Below are 17,859 nucleotides of genomic sequence, written 5' to 3' on the forward strand. Positions count from 1 at the left end.
TTTTAGTGTACTAGACCTCTCCTCCGCCTACCACCAGGTAGAGCTACACCCCCCACTCACGTCACTTAACCTCCTTTATAACCTTGCTGGGAGCTTTCCAATACAAGCATAGGCCCTTTGGGTTGGCCTCGGTAGCCGCTGCTTTCCAAAGGATCATGCAACACGTGCTTAAAGACATTCAGTGCACCATGTGCTTCCAGGACAACATCCTCATTTACGGAAAAGACCTAGATGAACACAATACCATTTTGAGGGAGATGCTGACCAAATTGGGGGCGGCAGGTTTAACCTTAAAGAGAGATAAATGTCACATTGGAGTTGGGTCTGTTGAGTACCTAGGCTATACTATCTGCCAAGAGGGAATTAAACCTAAAATTGACCTTGTTGAAGCCATTAAAGGGACAGCTGCTTCGGGGTGTGTGGAGGACCTAAAGTCTTTTCTGGGGTTAACAGAATACTATGCAAAAATTTTCAGGAATTATGCTTGCATTGTTGAACCACTAAGGGCTTTACTCAAAGTTAGAACACCGTTTGTATGGAGTGAAGAGTGTCAAGCTGCGTTCTTCACAGTGAAGGAAAGCATTGCCACCGTCCCATCGTTGGGCAGATTTGACCCCACCAAACCCACGGTCCTATACAGAGATGCAAGTAATAAAGGGCTGGGTGCCAGCCTCACCCAAATGGTCAACGACAAAGAACAAGTGGTGGCGTTTGCTTCTCGCGCCCTTAAAGGAGCAGAAGCTAACTACTCTGTAGTCGAGAAAGAAGCGCTTGCATGTGCATGGGCCATCAAACACTTGCGCTTCTTCTTGTGGGGTATTTCCTTCACTGTGAAAACTGACCACAAACCACTCATCTATGCTTTCACCACTAAGGGGTCTGAGAAAACCACACCCAGGATAGCAAGGTGGATATTTGGGCTGGAAGGGTACAATTATGATGTTAAATACATACCAGGTTCAAAAAATGTGGTGGCGGACTTCCTCTCTCGTTCACCTGTAAATGTTGAAGACAGTTCATCTCATGTTGAAACCGATGATGTCATCTTGACCTTGTCTTGTCTAAAAAAAGAAAAATGGGAAGAGTGTGTATGCAATGATGAGGAAATGAAATTTCTCAAAAAACTGGGGGCCCAATTCACAGAATGAACTTAAGACTAAATCCTAAACATACTACTATTTGGTATTCACAGAATGCACTTACTATTTTCGGGATTCACAGAATGCACTTACTACTTTCGGGGTTCACAGAATGAACTTACTACTTTCGGTATTCACAGAATAGATTTTAGACTACTAACTTTAGGTCCGCACTCGGGCCGTAAATTCCGGCCCGGAGGTGGAGCTTCTGGCTTGGGGGTGGAGCTTGCAACCCGGAGGCGGAGCTTGCGGCTTGGAGGAGGAGCTTCAGGCTCGGAGGTGGGGATTTAGCCATGGCTGAAATCTCTACCTCTGGACCGCAAGCTCCGCCTATAGGCCGGAAGCGCCGCCTCCGGACCGCAAGCTCCGCCCCCAAGCCGGAAGCTCCACCTCCGGGCCGGAATATATATATGTGTGTATATATATATTACCTACTAGCGGTCGCCAGCAGGTAGTTATAGTTAGGCCCTAGTTACCAAAGGAAAATCACAACATTCTATTCTCAATATCTTTGGCGCCGGATGACGAATCTTCGCAAAATTTTTAAAACTCGTGGGGTGCTCCGGTCCGCTCCTAACCTGCAAGTTTTGGGGTGATTCAACAAGTGAGGGCCGAGAAAAAAGGGGGACCCAAAAATGTGATTTCTCCATACTATTTTCCATAGGAAACTTTAGACACGGCTACAGCCGGAACTCCTGAACGGAATTACACCAAGTTTGACAAAAAGGTAGTGCTTGGTTCAGAAAGCGTCCTTTTTTTAAAATGGTGTAAATCTGTCCAGCAGTTTTTAAAAAAATTTATGGAGAAAGAAATATATATATATCTGGCCGGAGTCTAACCACACATCTCATCGTGAGAACTGATGGGCTGTGAGTACTTCATCCAAGAAGTGTTGGCAGCCATCTTGGGACCAATATACATGATAGTACCTTATTGAAAAGCATTGCAGTGAATAGAAGGTTTTAAGACTTTAGTTACATTATAAATCATTTGTTGATCGTACCATACTCATTTTAGGAATTGTGATGCGTTCTAAGGTGATTTTACCATGTGAAATATCATGAATCAAGTTTGAGAGAAAGCTATTTTCTCATGCTTTTACCACAGAGTTTTGGAAGGTGCTCCAGAAGCTAAAATTAGAGCATATTTTCTGTAAATTCCCATTATCTTGCTCAGTCATGTGAGATTAAATTCTGACATTCTCAGTAAAACATGTACATCCAACAAGGGCAGAGCCTGTCAGTTGATTCATTTGTGTTCTACTGCAGCTTCCCATTGTTCTAAAGAACAACTAGAGCGCTAACAGTCTTACTTATGACAAAAGTATGGCACATCTGAAGCACTTAACACCTAAAACATTTAATTTGCAAAGGAACAAAATGAGGGCCTTCATTTTGCCATAGAAATTATGATTAGTGCTGCAGAAAGAAAAATCTGGGCACATTTTGAGTTACTTCTCAAAAACTCTTCTACTTCATTAAAAAACTTCTGACATGCAGACTGAAAATGCACTTTCAATACCAGCAGCAGACTTCCGTGGTGGGCAGTAGATTTACCACAGTGATCTAATGAGCAACTAGAGTGCTAACATTCTGAATTCATGGAAAATGTGTGAAACATCTGAATGCCTTCTTGATGGTACCAAAGTAAAAAACTGAAAGTATATCCTACTGAGGGGGCTGCAGTAAATGAGGAAATTAGGAAAAACTTCATGACAAATAAGTCTCCCAAGATGGCCACCAGGGACAAAAGAGCCCAAATATAGCACAAATATCACCCAGATGTAGCCCAAGTATAGCCCAATGACAGAATGTCCCGGAGTGTTCTTAAGAGCAACTAGAGCGCTTACTGTCTTACTTATGACAAAGTATGGCACACCTGAAGCCATCTTGATTGGAATAAAGTGGTAACACTTAAAACATTCAATTTAAAAAGGAACACAATGAGGGGTTTCATTTTGCCCTTGAAATTATGATTAGTGCTGAAGAAAGAAAAATTAGGGCACATTTTAGTGACTTCTCAAATCCTCTTCTATTTCATTAAAAAATTCTGACATGCAAACTGATAACATGCACTTTTAATACCAGCAGCAGGCTTCTGTGGTGAGCAGTAGCTTTACTACAGTGATCTAATGAGCAACTAGAGAGCTAACATTCAGAATTTATGGCAAATGTGTGACATATCTGAATGCCTTCTTGATGGAATCAAAGTAAAAAACTGAAAGTATTTCCTACTTAGGAGACTGAAGTAAATGAGTAAATTAGGAAACTTCATGACTAATAAGTTTCCCAAATGGCCACCAGAGACAAAAGAGCCCAAATGTAGCACAAAAATCATCCAGATGTAGCCCACATGAGGCCCAATGACAGAAATGTGCAAAACACTTTTTATTAATTTTGTTTTTACAGTTTAATATAGTGCAAACTTGTCAGGTATTGGAGTGCTCTACATGAGCATTGTATACATCACACAGAACAAATTAATTTTGGTTGTAGACATGGGGGGAGTCAGTGATTTGACCAGAATCACAGAATGCAGAAACTCCAACCCGGTTCCCCAGATGCAAAGTCTAAAGCTCTAGCAGTAACACCACATCATCTCCGCTAAGTACCACATTTAATCAGGTGCTTTGTCGCTATTTGAAAACTCAGAAATGATGTCCTAATTTTTGTTTTTTTAGAGCACTAACCATAATTCTGATGCAAATAAGAAGCTCTCATATATGTAATTTCTAAAGGAAATACTCTAGGTATTACAGTTTTGATTACATCGAGATGACGTCAGGGGTTCCACACTTTTGCAATACATATAGAATGTTAGCAATCTAGTTGTTCATTAGGATACTGTTGAGAGGCAGAGGCCCGGGGCACGGACTCTGAAAATTGAAGGCAGGTAGGAGGGTGCAGAGGAAACAATTTGATCACACTGGGCAGGCAGGAAGGGCAGTTGCAGAACAACAGACTATGGAGGGCAGTGGAAAGGGGGGCAGGGGTACCCAACTAACATTACAGGACTGGCAAGAGAGGCTGTGGCAATATAATAGACCATTGTGGGCAGAAGGAAGAGGCAGTGGTAGTACAACCATACATGCCAACAGACCCGATTCAGCCAGGAAACATCCAATGTTTTTAAGCCCAAATGGGCTTTATTTGATCTGTCTCCTGTCTACAATTAGCCCAAATGGGTTTTATTTGATCTGTCTCCTGTCTACAATTTCCTCTTTTTCAATGTAAGTCAAAGGGGAAAATCAATACCCAGGTTCTTTTTCAAAATCTCCCTCTTACCAAGTTCAAAATGTTAGAACGTATGGTACATTGGATCATGGAAGGCAGGAGGAAATGGGGTAGGGACATGGTCTCGGATAACAGAGGACAAGAGGAACATGGAGAGGTGTACCAAACTGACCCTACAGGGCAGGCATCAGGGTTTGCAGCAGGGCATGCGGGACGGGAGAGCAGCACAACAATCCATAGCAAGCAATAGGCAGGGGAACGGACAATGCACATGGACAACAGAGAACAGAGGGGAAAGAGGCAATGGTGGCTAGCTGACCATAGCGGACAGACAGGAGAGAAATCTGCAGCATAACAGACCATAAAGAGCGGGAGGGATGGATCAGGGGCAGGTAGTGTGGCTCACTGGTTAGAGGCGGCAGACCCGAGAGCAGAGGACGGCCTGGGACCAGGGTTCGATTCCCGGCGCGGCAGGTTTCTGGACCAGGGTCAGCGGACTCGATAATTCTCTCGCCTCGGTGCCCACTCTGATCAGCGATCACACTCGGCAACTCTGGGCATTAGCTTGCCTCATTCTCACTAACGGCCCCACCAGACCGCCGGGGATGCCTGGTCTCACCCTGGAGATACCCATTAAGGGACCATCTCTCAGGGAAGCCAGGAAGGGTTTCGCAGCGGTCGAAGCGCCTTGGGACCCTACGGGTAAGTAGTGCGCTATATAAAAAAAAATGCCAATACATTTACAATGGAACAGACAAGCCAGGAGGGAGGGAATAGGGGTCTGCACATGGAAACAGAGGGCTGGGGGAAAGGGTACGGGCAGAAGCAGCACAATGACCATGGAGGTCAGGTAGGAAGGGCACTAGAAGCAAGACACACCATGGAGAGCAACAGTGAGACTATAATGGTAGACACACAGACCATGGAGGGAAGGTGGGAGGGGGTCAGGGGCAGCTAGCTGACCACACAAGGACGGTGGGAGGGGCCGTGGCAGCACAGAAGACGATACATGGCAAGTGGGAGTGTTAGTGGCAGCACAATGGCTATGATGGGCAAGAAGGAGGGTGCAGGGGCATGCACAAAGGACCATGGAAGATAGAAGGGAGGGTCAGTACCTGGGAATAGACAAGAGAGTTCAGGGGAAGGGTCTCACAACACATCACGAGGGGCAGGTAGCAGGAGCAGTTGCAGCACAACAGATCAGGGAGGGCAGAGGGGTGTGGTAGTAAAATGGACCATGGAGGACAGGACGAAAAGGATAGGGGCATGGAATGTGGATAGGCAAGGTGGAGGTAGCATGGACAGGTTACAGTCATCTGACAATGATAGGCAGGTGGGAGGAGAGCAGCAGCTCAACAGAACACTCATAGTAGATAGGGGTGGCAGGTCCATGGAACATGGTGGGGAAAAAGGATGGAGCATGGGCATGCACACAGATATCGGAGGACAAGGTGAAGGAGAATAGGGGCAGCAAGCTAAGCACAGAGGCTAAGCATGAGGTCAATGATGGGGCATAGAATTGGGCAATGGAGGGCAGGAGGAGTGGACTGCTACATCATGCTAAAGGGAGGGCAGTGGCAGCACATCAGACCATGCATGGCAGGAGGGAGGAGGCTAGTCCATGGATTCAGACAACAGAGGATAGGGAGGAGGTGGATGGGGCAACAAGCTAACTGTTCAGAGAAGGCGGGAAGGCCGTTGGCAGAACAACGGCCATCTAGGGCTGTCATAAGGGAGCCGGGACATGGAATTGGACAATGGATGGCTAGGAGAAGGAAAGGCAGGAGCAGCAAGCTTGGGTGGGGGCAGCACAATGCCAGGTTCTGCTTCCAACCCCCCACCTCCATTGTGATATGCATCTTACTTAACGTTAAAAAAAAACTAAACATTTGCTAAAAAAAACAAAGATTACAGGGACGGTATAGTTAGACTCAGATTTCCTTCCGACACAACCAGTGAAATTCAGCAGTTATAGTTACCTGAGCTAACTATAACTTACGCCCCCGCAATGTACTGCTAATGACCTCAGACATTACATCAATCATGACATGGTCAGTTACATCACTCATGACACCTCAAATGAGCTGTGAACGGAATGGAACTATATTCGCTAGAACTTTATTTAGGGATGGTGTGTGTATATTAACACCCTTTTTTTTCTTTCCTTTAGTGTAAGAACCATTATAATAGGCAACGTGTCCAGATTAATAAGGCCGATAGCCTTTCACTTTAAAGTGATGTGCAGTCCATTGTTTATATTGATGTTTGCAATCCTAAGTATGTTTATTATGAATAAGTCACATTGACGAACATACAGGTATGGCGGACATGTGGAAGATATGCTGAAATTACATTGTGTGCATATTAACACTTGTTTTCTTTTCTTTATTGTATCAATTCCAGAATTTTCACACTGTGACCAGGCCAATATGGCAGCCATTTTTTTGGATTAAAGTAATATGTAATCCTTTGTTAATGTTGGCAACTGGAGCTATTTGTACAGTTAAATGATGCTACAATGATGTCTTGTATCGTTATCAAGGTTTGGACGAGCCGAAACGCGTGGATAGCGTCCTTTGCAGATTAAATACTTCCAAACTACAACCTGAGTGCTGATTCCTTCCTTGTAAGAGTAAGAGGAGATTAAATACATATATATATATATTACCTACTGGCGGTCGCCAGTAGGTAGTTATAGTTAGGATAATTTTCAATGTTAAATCTCAACATTCTATTTTGAATAACTTTGGCGCCGGTTGACGAATCTGCCTGAAATTTTCAGGAAAATGGTCTCATGGCGGTCCGGTCCTTCCCTGAAAGCTTGGGGGGGATTCGTCAAGCGGGGGCCGAGATAAAAGGGGGGTCCCAAAACGCGTTTTCCCCATGTTAATTTCCATAGGGCGGTCGATTTCACTTTTAGCCCGAACGGCTGAATGGATTTCCACCAAACTTGGCAAAATTGTAGGGACTGGTAGCCCGATGTGCCTTTGCTATGTCTCAAGATATGTGCTCCAGTGGATTTTGAGTAATTAAGGTTCAAAAAAATATATATATCTATAGCAGCGCTCCGGTAAGCGCACCGGTACGCGCACCGGGCGCGTCACGCGACTTGCGCGGAGAAAGCTGATTGGCTCTGGGGTGTCTGTAAACATTCTAAACAGTCCGGAGCGGCCGCCATCTTGTGTCTCGGTAGGATCGAGACACAAGAGGTGGCCAAAACAAAGGGGGAAATGACCATAAGGGGGCAGAGTAGACCCCCCTTGACCCCCTAGGTTTGATGTGGGGGCCATAAAAGGGCCCCACGGGGCAAAAAAAAAATAAAAAAAATTTTTGATTTTCGCGGGGTGAGCGCCCGGTACGCGCACCGGTAAGCGTACCGGGGAGTGTACCATGGGGAAAAAGAATGACAGTTTTAAAAGTAGCTGATTAGAAAAAAAAATGTTTAGTTGTTTTTTTTATATATACACATACATATATATAAATGCATATGCACATATATATATGCATATATGTCTATATGTGTGCGTGTAGAGAGAGGTAGAGAGGTAGAGGTGTAGAGGTAGAGAGGTAGAGAGGTAGAGAGTAGAGAGTGAGTAATAGAGAGTAGAGAGTGAGTAGTAGAGAGTAGTAGAGAGCAGTAGAGAGAGTAGCAGAGTGAGTAGTAGAGAGTAGTAGAGTGAATAGTAGAGTGAGTAGTAGAGAGTAGTAGAGAGTGAGTAGTAGAGACTGAGTAGTAGAGAGTAGTAGAGAGTAAGTAGTAGAGTGAGTAGTAGAGAGCAGTAGAGAGTGAGTAGTAGAGAGTGGGAGAGAGTAAGTAGTAGAGAGTAGTGGAGAATATTCCAAAGTTTGGCACAGCACCACTTTCACAATGAGTCCAATCAAATCATATCACTTAGAGTACTTATTGAAGCGCTGAATCTTGGTGTATATTCAAATGCTTTTATTTTCCTTAAGTTTATGTACCACAGCCAGCCGAAACGTTTCGTTCTGTACAACAGAACTTCTTCAGGGCGTTCTTATTTCCTTCAAGTTATGTCGGTATCCCGTTGTCATATAACTAGATATTTCTTCCAAATGTTAGACGAGACATAAGTATATTCTTATTAAAAGTGACTAGGTATCAATTTTACCCACACAATTCGGGCAGACTTGAGTAATTTATAGCATCCTCAAAGTCAGTCTTTCAAAAATTCCAAAGTATAGGACATGATAATCCAAATCCAAATGTTTCTCAAGAAAAGTCATTTACAATCGTTCGGAATATCAGTGTTTGGGCAGATATGATCCAGGGACCCCCAGTATGCAAGGGGAATTAGTCCCCCCTCTGCAAAGGCGCCAGTGGCCTGCATTGCAGAGAGGTGTAACAAGGGTGTGGCCTCATTACACTTCTCTGCAATGCAGCTCCCTCGTGCATACTGGAGGCTCCTGGTGGACTAGTTGACCCCAGGGACCCCCAGTATGCAAGGGGAATTAGTTCCCCCTCTGCAAACGCGGCAGTGGGCTGCGTTGCAGAGAGGTGTAACAAGGGGCATAGTCTCATTACACCTCTGCAATGCAGCCCCAGGCGCATACTGGAGGTTCCAGGTGGGCTAATAGGCCCCCAGGGGCCCCCAGTATGCAAGGGGAATTAGTTTCCCCTCTTCAAACATGCACGGGGGCTGCGTTGCAGAGAGGTGTAAAAAGGGTTGTGGCTTCATTACACCTCTCTGCAATGCAGTCCCCTGGCGCATACTGGAGATTCCTGGTGGGCTTTCAGGTCTTATATAGTTAGGAATTAGCATTAAAAAAACCTTTGAAATTCACTGAAAAAACCACAGGTTTCACACCAGTTATAGTTAGGAATTAGCATTTAAAAAACCTTTGAAATTCACTGAAAAAACCATAGGTTTCACACCAGTTATAGTTAGGAATTAGCATTTAAAAAACCTATTAAATTCACTGACAAAACCAGTTATAGTTAGCTGGAAATTTTACTGATATAAAACCAATGAAATTCCACGTTATAGTTAGTTGGACTCACTATAACTTGCGCGTGCAATGCACTGCTGATGACGTCACATATTACATCACTCATGACATGGTCAGTGACATCACTCATGACATCACTGATGACACCATCCTTGTGACATAGTGACAGACCTCCTTTCAGTGTAATGTAACCCTTGAAACACATATTCAAAAATAGAAACTGAAATTTAAAAAAAAATGGAGATACCCATATCAGTTACAACAAGCAATTCAGTAATTCCACCATCTATATGCACATCCAGTCATTCACCAACAGTTCTATATAGTCACTCATACATATACTCACTTATCATATGAAGTGATACACCTATACATCCTGTTACACACCGACAGTCATCCAAAAGTTACTCACACACATACTCACACGTGCAAATAAACTATTGAACATCCATTTATTTGAATATAGAGTTATACACACACTTCCACCTTACTTGTATTGAAAATTACACATATTTATTCTCTTAAACAATCACTTATAGAAACACATACTTATTTAAACAGGAACTCTTACAATCTCTTACTCTCACATATACTCACTTATATACATCAATATTCACATATACTAGATTAAAACATATGTAGTTACTGATAAAGACACTAGTGAGACAGTCATTCACTCACTAACAAACACATATACACACTCATCCATCCATACAGTCCTGCACATATGCTGTCTTCAAAACACATACAAACAGCGAGTCAGTCACTCATGCATCTATGTGCTAAGTAATACCCCCACCAAACCATATAGACACTCATACTGATACTAAGAGAAACATCTAATAACCCATATACATACGCATGTAGCTACTTACCAACACATGTAGCCACTTATAAACAAAGTGAAACAATAATATATATATTTAAATATTTAAACATTACTCACTAATATTTATTTTTCAGAAAGACACATATTCACTGGATGGTGTCATCAGTGATGTCATGAGTGATGTCACTGACCATGTCATGAGTGATGTAATATGTGACGTCATCAGCAGTGCATTGCACGCGCAAGTTATAGTGAGTCCAACTAACTATAACGTGGAATTTCATTGGTTTTATATCAGTAAAATTTCCAGCTAACTATAACTGGTTTTGTCAGTGAATTTAATAGGTTTTTTAAATGCTAATTCCTAACTATAACTGGTGTGAAACCTATGGTTTTTTCAGTGAATTTCAAAGGTTTTTTAAATGCTAATTCCTAACTATAACTGGTGTGAAACCTGTGGTTTTTTCAGTGAATATATATATATATAAAATTCACTAAAAAAACACAAGTTTCAGGGACATTATATTTAGAAATTAGCATTTAAAAAACCTCTGAAATTCACTGGAAAAAAACACAGGTTTCATGGACGTCATAGTTAGTTAGACATTTCACTCGTACAAAACAAGAGAAATTCAGCCGTTATAGTTAGTTGTGCTAACTATAACTCGTGCCCCCGCAATGCACTGCTGATGACATAACATATTACATCACTCATGACATGGTCAGTGACATCACTGATGACATCACTGATGATATCTCAAATGACATCACTGATGACATAATCCACGTGATCATCTGATGCACCTCCTCATTCCCTGAAATACAGACTACCATTCTTGAAACCATAGTTATACAGTTACAATATTCTGTGCACTATGCATGCAGACCTCTAATCAGCTATATAGCATTGATACAGTCTTTTAAATACTCACTTAGTACCTATGCACTCTAGGATTCCTTCTGTCTGTCCCATGCACTTGTCCATTCACCCATCCCGCACTATGTACGTATCCTATCACTCTGCCAATACCTAAGTACTTATAAATTTAGCATGTACTCTCTTTGCAGCACTGAAATTACTCCAGTTATTAGTCATATACTTAAGGAATGGCCTAGCCACTAACCCAAGTACAGGTACAGTTTTTTGTACACTATGCATGCAGATCTCTAACAAGCTACATACTATTGATAAGTTCTAAATATCCAGTTACCACCTATGCAGTGTAGGAATCCTCCTGTCTGTCTCATGCATTTCTCCAATCACCGATCCAGCACTAGCTACTTATCCTATTACTCCACCGATACCTAAGCACTAATAATAACTGAAAAAAATGTTTAGCATTTATATATATATAAATATATATATATATATATATATATACATACACACACATATATATACACACATATATATATATATATATATATATATATATATATATATATATATATATATATATATATATATATATATATATATATATATATATATGTATATATAAACCTCTAACCAGCTACTTAGTAAAGTACTACCCATGCAACCTAGAAATTCTCCTGTCTGTCCCATGCACTTCTTCAGTCACACATCCAGCACTATCTACGTATCCTATCACTCTGCAATACCTACACATTTATAAATTCAACATGTACTCTCTTTGCAGCACTGAAATTATTCTAGTTACTAGTCATGTACCTAAGGAATGGCCTAGCCAGTAAAACTAGTACATAACATATTACATCACTCATGACATGGTCAGTGACATCACTGATGACATCACTGATGATATCTCAAATGACATCACTGATGACATAATCCACGTGATCATCTGATGCACCTCCTCATACCCTGAAATACAGACTACCATTCTTGAAACCATAGTTATACAGTTTCAATATTCTGTGCACTCTGCATGCAGACCTCTAATCATCTACATAGCATTAATACAGTCTTTTAAATACTCAGTTATTACCTATGCAGTCTAGGAATCCTTCTGTCTTTCCCATGCACTTCTCCATTCAAACATCCAGCACTACCTACGTATCATATCACTCCACCAATACCTAAGCACTTATAAATTTAGCACGCACTTTCTTTGCAACACTGAAATTACTCCAGGTATTAGTCGTATACTTAAGGAATGGCATAGTCACTAACACAAGTGCAGGTACAATATTTTGTACACTATGCATGCACACCTCTAACCAGCTACAAACTATTGATACGCTCTTTTAACTACCCAGTTAGTACCTATGCAGTGTAGGAATCCTCCTGTCTGTCCCATGCATTTCTCCAATCACCCGTGCAGCACTATCTACTTATTCTGTTACTCCACCAATAGATAAGCACTTATAAATTCACTATACTTTCTGTTTGTAATACTGTAATTAATCTAGTTATTAGTCATGAACTCATGGAATGGCCTAGCTACTAACACAAGTACAGCTATAATATTCTGTGCACTATCCAAGCAGATCTCTAACTAGCTACATACTATTGATACAATCTTCTAAATACCCACTTAGTATTCATGCAGTGTAGGAATCGTCCAGCCTGTCCCATGAACTTCTTTAATCATGTATCTACCACTATCTACTTATCCTATCACCCCACCAATACGTAAGCACTTATAAATTAAGTGTTCACTCTGTTTGCAGCACTATCATCATTCCAGTTACTAGTGGTATTCTTATAAAATGACCTAGGCACCAACACAAGTACACATAAAATGTTCTGTGCATAATCCCTACAAATCTCTAAGCAGATACATACTATTGGTCCACTCCATTAAATACTGAAGTAGTACCCATGCAGCGTAGGATACCTCCTGTCAGTCTCATGCAATTCTTCAATCACCCATCCAGCACTATGTTCTTATTGTATCAGTCTGCCAATACCTAAGCACTTTTGGGGCAGACTTACAAGTACCCTGCGCCACCAGTATGTCACTTTTTGTAACGTAGTGATGGCGCCAGGCACTCCTTCATATTTACAAGGAGAAGAAAAGCCACCCTGTGGATTTTCCTCTCCTTGTAAACACGACCCCTTCATACATAGAACTTTGCGTTGAAGGGGTGTTCCATAGGTGTTGGTATGGGTGTTCCCACGCAACACCCAGAGAACAAGACACATCTCCAGATTTATGAGAAATGGTAAATCCGGAGATGCGTGTGAATGTTGTACCATCCTAGAGTTGGTGTAGCAAGGCGCAACGAGTAGAATTGTTTTATTTCTCCCCATTTTTCCTCTTTAAATGCATGCTGCATTCCACAGCATACATTGAAAGAGGAAAATGCCTTTACTGATTGTTTTTGTGCAGGAAGGTGTCCCTTCCTGCACAAAAATAATCTCCTCATGACACATGGTGCAAGGGTGCCTGTGTCACCGCATGGCTGCAGTTTGTGCAGCAGTGCAGAGGGAATCACAGAGTTGCAACATATTCATGTACATATGTCACATCCCTGTGCTTCGGAAGTGCCATAGTGCAGTGCAGCTAAAGAGCTTGCAGTGTCACACTGTCACACTGTCAGATTTATGAGTACATCCTCATAAATCTTCACCTATAAATTCACCATACACTACTAATGCATTATTTCAGTCAATCATGCTGTATACATATGTTCAACCCAACTTCCACACATTACCTTGCAATTATAGTTCTTTCTTTCACCAGATAAGGTAGTTCTTTTTTTTCTTTTGTAATTTTTTTGAACAATTGTGTATTTTTTTGGTGTTATTTCAAAAAATGAACAAAAAAAAGAACGAATAAAACAGGAAACTTTTGGAATTACTTCTCATTCCAAAAACAAAACAAAAAAATTAACAACGATGGTTACATTGCGCAGCACACACTACATCTACCGACTGCTCACTGAAGCATATACGTTTCTTACACTTCATGCAGTGTTGCTCGAGAAAGGCAAATTCTGGCCTAATGTTCATTACAGGTGTTCCTGAGGATGCTCCAGACGTACTTGCCACAGCAGGTGAGGGGTTCAAAGCAGCCTGTCTCATTTCCTCCCAAGAAAGATTGAGAGGATGTGTGGTCCGGAGATGCTTGTACATAGAAGCAGTGCCACAAGAGTATTTTTTTCACTGCCTCTTGACAGGACTCGGTCACAAATTTTGCATGTCACCTTTCTTGCATTTACTTTCTTCTCTCCAGGTGGAAAAGTGTAGAATTTCCACATGACAGAATCCGGCCTCTGTGAACCTGGTGCCTCCTGCAAGAATTCTTCTTCAGAAGATATTTCCTCATGCTGCTGCTGTCCAGATGCTATTTTGTTTGATATTTTTTGAAAAGCACCCAAAAAAACAAGCAAAAAGGGTTCTTGTAGGAAAAGAGATTTCGCTCCAAAGGTGCTGCAACAAGAATGATTAAAATAGGAGGGGTCCTTTAATAGTTACAGTGGGAAACGTTATAAACCAATGAAATCTTTTTTTTTAGGTCACATGGGATCCGTGCACTCTGCGCTCACGAAGCACGCACCCAACGCAAGTTCGCGAAAATATATTTAAAAATATGTATATATAATTTTCTTCTTTTCTTCTACTTCACTTATGTGAAAAACAACTAACCTGATTGTGAATATCGATGCAAGAGACAAGTTCAGTCAGATGCTTATGTGAGTCGATTTTGATGATTCATTGGATGCAATCTTGCCGTTTTGTGGTTTCCAGGACGTTTTGTTCTAAGCTCATTTAATTGGGTTAATGATAAAACTCACTGCCAATGGAGCAGGTTATTACAGCTGGTGACGTGCTCTTCATGAAGAGTCAATATCATTTTAATTGAAGGAATTCAATTCCTCAATGAGAACCTTGCAGTCTTTTAATGAGTCCCAAAACATTAGTAGATGAAACACTCACACGCATGTACAGACGGTTCAGATCTTACACATATATTAGTTTAATTCTTTATTAAATAACGAAACGCAGATCTGGTCGGCTTCTTGAGCAGTTTCGTTAATAAATCCAAGTACTAATACAGGGCCTAACCTTTTATATGCAAATGAAAAAGAAGCGGAAGCAAGAGTATTACAGATTAATTATTATTCACCTTATTACAAAACACTGGTCTTTGCGAAATCGATTCCCATAGGCAGTGTTTCAGAACTTCTGTTTTAAAAAAAATGTATTCTGCATTTGCCTCTCCCTCCCCGGCTTTCCATTCCATGATAAAATAAATGTAATACTGATCTACAGTGAAACCCTGTCATTTATAGATAAATAGTCAATATCACGTAATATATATTCTGAATTGAACGAAACTGAAAAAATAAGCAAATAGGGCGAAAAAGGATGAACAAAGGCGATTATTTAATTGCTTGACCTCCTAAAACAGTATTTAAAAGTCAGTTTTCTCAGATTATTCAATATGGAATTAGCCTCCAAACAAAGTACAATTACGTTACTTTGTGTAACGCTTGCATGCTGATATTATACCGTACTTTAGTTCTTTTACTTAAAGCCAATAATACTTCTGTGAAATTAAGGAGGACCTTGGAAACAACTATGGGGGATATTCTCAAGAACGTGTGATAACTATCACAAAATTATCTTAACGCAACTTTCAACATCGCGGTCTATCGCGGGAAAATAACGCCATGTCAACTAAGTATTCACAACACGGCGGTACCATCCAAAAGTCACATGATAATGCATCAAATGACTACATTAACCCCTTGCATGCTGATGACGAACCCCAGCCGTCATGCTTACGGTGCTCGTGTGCTGATGACGGCTGGGGTTCGTCAAGGCCCGCCCCTGTTCATTTGTTTACCGCACAGCGGCGGAAACGGGCCAGCAGCGAAGGGGTTAAAATCAATGCGACACTGCAAAAATGCGAAACACGAACGCAAAAAAGTTGCGATGAGGCCAATCTGAATAAAAAAATCAGCGAAAACCAGCAACAGGCCTGCAATTCCCACACGTCGGGCAGGAAAAATCACCATAAAAGTGGAAAAAAACAGACAAACAAATTCCAAACAACAGCGAAGCACAATGGAGGTAGCCTGAGCAAGTACGGAGGACAACCAGAGCCCCACTAGGCCCCCGGAGGACCAGCCTGGGACCTCAGGGTCAGGGAAGGCCAAGGAGAAGAAGAGTAGGAAGAAGCGGTTCAGTCCACAGGAAAACAGAATCCTGATAACAGAGGTGGTAGAACACCATCAACAACTGTTCGTCACCTTCACTGTGCCATTGGAAACAAAAAATTGACTATGGCAGTCCATCGTGGACAAGGTGAATGCAGTCGGAGTGCTGAAGAGGACAATGGAAGAGGTCAAGAGGCGCTAGAATGATGTCAAGCGCAAAACCAAGAAGAAACTCGCCAACAACCGAAAGGCAGCAATGCAGACTGGAGGTGGGAGTCCTGCGCCACAGGAGGAGCTGGACGATATAGAGGAAATGGTATCCACAGTCATCAGTGCGGAGACAATGGCAGGAGTTGGGGGATCGGACATTGCTCAACATGACCGGACACAACAGCACCAGGGTTAGTAACGACCAGGGACTGGGGGGGGGAGGGGGAGATGGGCACAATGGAATACATGTACAATTGAGTAGAGCACACCTGCGGTACAAACCATGCCCCATCCCCCAAGTCCCACCAAGAGACCAATGTACCCAAGTACGCAACTTATCAGCACTGCATGAGCACAGAAGTCAAAGGCACACCACATGAAAGAGATAAGGGGCAGCAAAATCAGAGCTGCATGGGCGACTCACCCTAAATGCAGCACAAACACATAATATGCACAGCACATCAACAATGACAAAAATGTGGAACAAACCGCAACACGTACACAACAGAACACAGGACACAACTGGTGCTGCTTGTGTGTAGAAACTGACCAATCATATTTGGCATAGTAGGGAAATGTGCATTGACAAGTAAAAATACACATCAGTCATGTTGCAAAAATGTCCACTGTCCTTCATCAAATAGGCAGCGTATCCCAAACAGCCACAATGTACACAGTCATGCAGTCTGTATGAAAACATGTACAAATCTACTACATACATTTGAACACATTGTTAAACTGCATCTCCCCTTCACATTGCAGAGCGAGAAACAACACCTCCTGCACAGCAGCCGAACCTCTCTTCTCTGATGACAAAGAGGACCACCACATCTTCGACTCCGAAGAATTCCAAGAGTTCATTGACAGCCTCCGCAGTCCACCTCCAGGAGAAGGGCAGCCCAGCTGCAACGATAAGACCCCAACCCCTGCACAGACCACACAGAAGGCAGCACCCACCTCCACGGCTGCCTCCCAGGATCCCCACGAAGAACACATGGCCTTCCAACGCCTTGTGTAGGGGTGCCAGGAGAATCTGGCTGAACAGGTGCGGGTGGGGTTCGACCGCATGGCATCCAACTAGATGCCATACGTAGGTGTCTAAGTCCCATCAGAGACCACTCACAGTCCCTTACAAACACCCACAGCCTCTCCATGCTCTCCAATGGACCATGGCTGACATCACTGGGGCCCTAACTCAGAGACTAGAACAACTTTCCAATCTGAGAGGCTCCAGCGATGTCACATGGGAGTTGAGACACATGCGGAGGTTAATGTAGACCATGTAACGGATGCATGCAGAAAGAGCAGCTGCCATGGCGGCACAACAACGAGAGGGAGCTGTATCCCTCAATAACCTCAAGACCATCCTCATGACATTGCTGCCACA

The sequence above is a fragment of the Lissotriton vulgaris genome, chromosome 7, assembly GCF_964263255.1.
Source record: "Lissotriton vulgaris chromosome 7, aLisVul1.2, whole genome shotgun sequence".
NCBI classification, from domain to species: Eukaryota; Metazoa; Chordata; class Amphibia; order Caudata; family Salamandridae; genus Lissotriton; species Lissotriton vulgaris.